This window comes from Limulus polyphemus, unplaced genomic scaffold (genome assembly GCF_000517525.1).
Source record: "Limulus polyphemus unplaced genomic scaffold, Limulus_polyphemus-2.1.2 Scaffold2821, whole genome shotgun sequence".
In the NCBI taxonomy this organism is placed as follows: domain Eukaryota; kingdom Metazoa; phylum Arthropoda; class Merostomata; order Xiphosura; family Limulidae; genus Limulus; species Limulus polyphemus.
The window spans coordinates 17,422-22,677 of record NW_013668431.1 but is presented as its reverse complement, the minus strand read 5'-3'; the positions used below and the strand labels follow the sequence as shown (position 1 = coordinate 22,677).

The 5,256-nt window shown below is 37.2% G+C and overlaps 1 long non-coding RNA gene across 1 annotated transcript in view; it reads left to right on the top strand.

Moving 5' to 3' along the window:
* LOC111087901 overlaps window positions 1–4,378 on the top strand; it is a 26,703-nt gene extending 22,325 nt beyond the window's left edge. Inside the window, exons 3-4 of the long non-coding RNA XR_002612526.1 lie at window positions 2,434–2,442; window positions 4,368–4,378. This is a non-coding gene — a long non-coding RNA (uncharacterized LOC111087901). The remainder of the gene's footprint in view (window positions 1–2,433; window positions 2,443–4,367) is intronic.
* Window positions 4,379–5,256: the final 878 nt, after the last annotated feature.

The window sequence follows — 5,256 nt, the reverse complement described above, 5'->3', positions numbered from 1 at the left end:
AGATAGAAACACCTGTAAAGTTTGGTTGTTAGCTACTGGCTTGGTTAAATTGAAACACCTGGAAAGTTTGGTTGTTAGCTACTGGCTTGGTTAGATAGAAACACCTGGAAGTTTGGTTGTTAGCTACTGGCTTGGTTAGATAGAAACACCTGTAAAGTTTGGTTGTAAGCTACTGGCTTGGTTAAATTGAAACACCTGGAAAGTTTGGTTGTTAGCTACTGGCTTGGTTAGATAGAAACACCTGGAAAGTTTGGTTGTTAGCTACTGGCTTCTTTATCTACAACTAAATAAGTCCATTGCACCTTTAAAAGTAAGCTATAACTTAAATGTTTGTTTGGTTTGTTTTTAATTTCGTCCAAAGTTACTCGAGGTCTATCTACGCTAGCCGTCCCTAAGTTAGCAATGATATACTATAGGGAGGGCAGCTAGTCAACCAGCTCTGTGTGGATCGAACCCAAATTCTAGTGTTATAAGAGGTTTACGCTTAAACTACTGGGGAAAACACCTTTTACACTAAGGCCTAATTTATAGGGTTTATTCCCCAATGCTACATAGCTTTTTAGGCGTTCAATAAACAAAATTTTTTTTTTTCACGTTTATAAAATTTGACAATTAGTTAGACATCTATGCTTTTACCAAGTGTATTACTTATTTTTTTCCAACCGAAGCTGAAGTAATTTCTAATTAATTTGTTTGTTTTATTTTTAATTTCGCGCAAAGCTACACGAGGGCTATCTGCGCTAGCCATCCCTAATTTAGCAGTGTAAGACTAGAGAGAAGGCAGTTAATCATCACCACCCACGCCCAACTCTTGGGCTACTATTTTACCAACGAATAGTGGGATTGACCGTAACATTATAACGCCCCCCACGGCTGAAAGGGCGAGCATGTTTGGTGTGATGGGGATTCGAACCCGCGACTCTCAGATTGCGAGTCGAGCGTCCTAACCACCTGGACCAATGTAGAAATACAAATCTGAAGTTATATACTTCAAAACTTAATATAATCAAATATTTTCGTAATTTTCAAGTACTTTTATTGTAGTGTGTGCTGCCCTCACGTGGCTGTGCTCGAGAAACTCTTGGCAATATATTACATGAAGTTTCGCTAGTTTTCGAAAAGTTTACTTTAGAGGGGGAAAACATCTAGAAAGTTTGAGTTTCGAGCAAAGCTACACGAGTACTATCTGAGCTAGCCGTCACTAATTTAGCAGTGGAAAGGCAGCTAGTTATCACCACCCACCGCCAACTCTTGGCTTTTACCAACGAATAGTGAGATTGACCGTCACATTATAACTGAAAAGGTGATCATGTTTGGTGGGACGGAGATTCGAACCAGCGACCCTCAGATTGCGAGTCAAGCGCCCCCTGCCCATGCCGGGCCGCATCTAGAACGTCTTTGACATTATATTAGATTTCCTATATAATTTAAAACTCTAGAAATGTTGAAACATTATTTGATGAGTCAACATTCATCACTGAACTAATCACAAACGTTGATTGGATAAGTAATGTAATCTCGTTCTCAGATCGCACGAGTGTTGTGGTGTTTGTCTTACTCCTATCATTTAAAGCTGAGATTCTGCTGATAAATAATAAAAAAAAATAAAACATTTTGTGTGCGAAACTTATTAACTATTTATCTTATTCATCACCATCAGTTAAACATTCTGCTGTTAATTGACAGCGGTATTAGTAGTAAATATTGCGTCCTTAATCAGAGCGCCAAAAACAAGGTTATTTAACGTATTCATTTTGAGCGTTCTGTTTAAGAGTTTAATTAAAATGCTTACGTGTTTGTTCTAGCTTCAAAACATAAACGGTTTTTATGAAAAATAAATGTAATACAGAATCAATATTTAATTACACCTAAATTAAATTCTGTAATTAAATTCTGCATGTTAGAACAAGGGTTAAGCGACGAAGACGTTAGTTGACTTTTGGCTTATTTAAACATATATACTTGTGAATTCATATAACATATTTTACACGGCTGTATTAATCGTATTTTTCTTTATTGACTACATTAGTTTAATGAAATTTTTGCGCTTTGGATATTCATTTCACCTACGCTCATATGTTCTCGAAAGACCTTTGAAGTTGTAGTTGTAAACGCATCATTGCTTCTTTGAAATGCGTTTGAAATGCTTAATTCTAATCCACTTGCGTAACGGATCCGAAATAGTTATATAATAATTTGTTCAAAGTACGCGCAGATGTCAAGTGGTCAAATTGGCTTGAAACGTATCCATGTCTGTGTGCGTGCAGTTGTCAAGGAAACAAATTGGTTTCTAACATATTCGGTTGTCAATAGTCAGTTAAACGATGAGAGGGTTTGTTTGTTTGTTGTTTTTTTTTGGCCCATTTCGTCCTTTTGAAAATTCTAATTATGTCATTCAGTCATTCAAATTCTATGGTGCATGTAGAATGCTAGATTATTATCGTTATTATATATTTTTTTCCTATCCCGGAAACGTGCACGAACTCTGTCAATCTATCAGATCTGTAATTTCGTTTACAGTGTTTTGTTTGTTTGTTGGATTTATAGGGCTATCATCTGCGCTAACCGTCCTTAACGTAAAAGTGATGTAAGGAAAGTGGCCAGTCAGCACCACCCACAGCCAACTGTTAGATTATTCTAATCGAATATTTGAGATTGACTGTCACGTTATAACACCCCGATGGCTGAAAGAACGTGTTCGGTGAAGGGATTCGAACCCGCGGTCCGTGATTGTATGCAGATCATGGCAGGCTTCAAACGAAATGTATTTTATGTAAGAAACAATACACTCTGGATTGAAGACGACTAGTAAAACGATTTATTCGAATATATATATAAACAGGACCAATAACTAAAAATCCCAACTCCCAAGGAACACAACAAATCTTTCTTCATGATCATTTATGTGATCACTAAACCGATCTAATATTACAGTCGTTCATTGGTCACATTTGAAATATGTTCAGAGGGGAAAAAAAAAGTTGCTTGAAATACACCAGTTTCTTTATTTTAGAGCAATACTGCACAAACTACTAGTAGCTCTGTGCCAGACTCAGGGATCCAACCCCGAACTTTAGCCTTATAAGCCCTAAAGCTTACCTGCTTAGCCACCAGGGAGCTGCAATACGACGGAATGTACATCCCTAGAGCCTTTATTCGTATATACGTTTAAACGATCTGATTATCACCAAATACATAAACAGTTTTTTTAGGTGATGTACAGGACTTTAGTGCTAAGTTTTCTTTAGGTATATGTAGCATTAACTATTTGGGGCTACTCTTGTTTTGGTCAAATAACGACATTTGACTGTCAACTCTTATAGCGCTTTTACGGCTCCAAAAGGCAGAGCACGATTTTGCAACCAACGGAGCTCAAACCAAGGATTCGCGGACTCACCACAGTCCGGCACGCTAATCACGAGGCTATGTACCATAAAAACAAATAAGCTATCGTATCTTAGCTGTTTTGATTTTACTTCTTCGGGGCATCCAAGCTGTCGTCAGTGTAGTAGCTATCTTAATACAAATCGTTAATTGGCTTCAATGTTGCACGTAAAGTATCAAACATTCCACAATAAATGACCAATGATTTTTAAGCGTTTAACGCTGGTGTTTGGTATTTTAAATCTGAATGCCACTCAATATGTGTGACACGTAAGCTAAAGAGTCATGTCAGAAACTCCTAAGGTTCTGGAAAAATATTACTTTACAATTCCTGACCAGAGGGAGGAAAATGAATGAGCAAAAGCCCGCCGCATAGTGCGGCTACTCGTATTCGAATTGCAGGATTGTCAGAACAGTTATAAAGTTGTCCCCCACATACGAAATTTTGGAGTATGTTCAACCATATATCACGGCTCGAACCGTGGACTTTCCGATATCCAACCCACCACGTAACAAACTAAGCCTCATTCAACTCTAAAACCCACTAGAATGTCGACTCAAACTCGTAATGCTATATTGGTGTTGGCTTAGAAAGTAACCCGAAAGATTTTAGCACGTGACATAATTAAAATATTAAATAATCATCACGTTATAGACGTACCCTATTATAGATTACGACTCAAACTCGCAAAATATTATCCCTCCCTATTACATAACGTGTATAAAACTAGACGGAGACACAACTATGCAAATTATTTCGTTACATTAAACCAATTTATCCAATTAAACAATTCGTATGAGTCAGTCCAAAGCTTTGAGCAGTTCTCTTTTTTTTTTATATCCCCATCCCACCAGACATGCTCGCCTTTTCAACTGTGGGGGCATTATAATGTTACGGTCAATCCCACTATTCGTTGGTAAATATAGTAGCCCAGGAGTTGGCGGAGGGTAGTGACGACTAGCTGCCATCCCTCTAGTCTTAGACTGCTAAATTAGGGACGGCTAGCGCAGATAGCCCTCGTGTAGCTCTGCACGAAATTCATAAAAAACTAACTCTTATATATATATATATATATATGAATACACTTCTTAAGAAAAATAATCTGCAGGTGGCGCTCTCGTTATATGACGTATTAATAGAGCCACAGTTTCATGTTTATATTTGCATGTAACACTATTGTCGAATGGAATAGTTAAATGATGAACTGCATAATTTTATATGTATAGTTTTCGAGCTCGGTTCGTAACTTTCGTTCTGATATCCGTCAAACGGTGGAGTCTCAGTAAGGGGAGGTTCCACTCTTTTTACATGGGCGAAACTCTGTCGCATGTGCTTCCCTCTGGTGGTCGGAATTGTACACTATTATTAGCAACCGTTCCAAATGGCAGCCTACAGAGAAGAAAATTAATTTGTAGTGATAAATCGTTAAAATGTCAATACGAAGAAGCACAGATTATCATTTTTTCCCAAAGATGCAAATAGTGTGAATACATCTAACTGTAAGTTTGTATATAATTACACTCTGTGTAAAATCCTGTATTATTTTTCTCAATTTTCTGCAAATTAAATAGTCTTAATACTAGATAGTTTATTAACCCTAAAATTGTGAGTTGATCGTACAGAGAGTGTCACGTTTTGGTGGAAACTTTGAAGAAGAAGAAGTCCTCTAGACCAGTAGTTCCCAAACTATTTTAGTTTCAGGCTTCTTTGATCTGAATAAAAAAGTTTGAACCCCCCCCCCCCCAACCTATAACTTTAGCATGGCGATTGAAAAACAGTGTCGTAGTAAAAACAATAACATCTCTTTTCAACGTACTGTACCATTTAATTAATTCAACACAATTTTTATTCACTTATTGTTTATTTAGAAT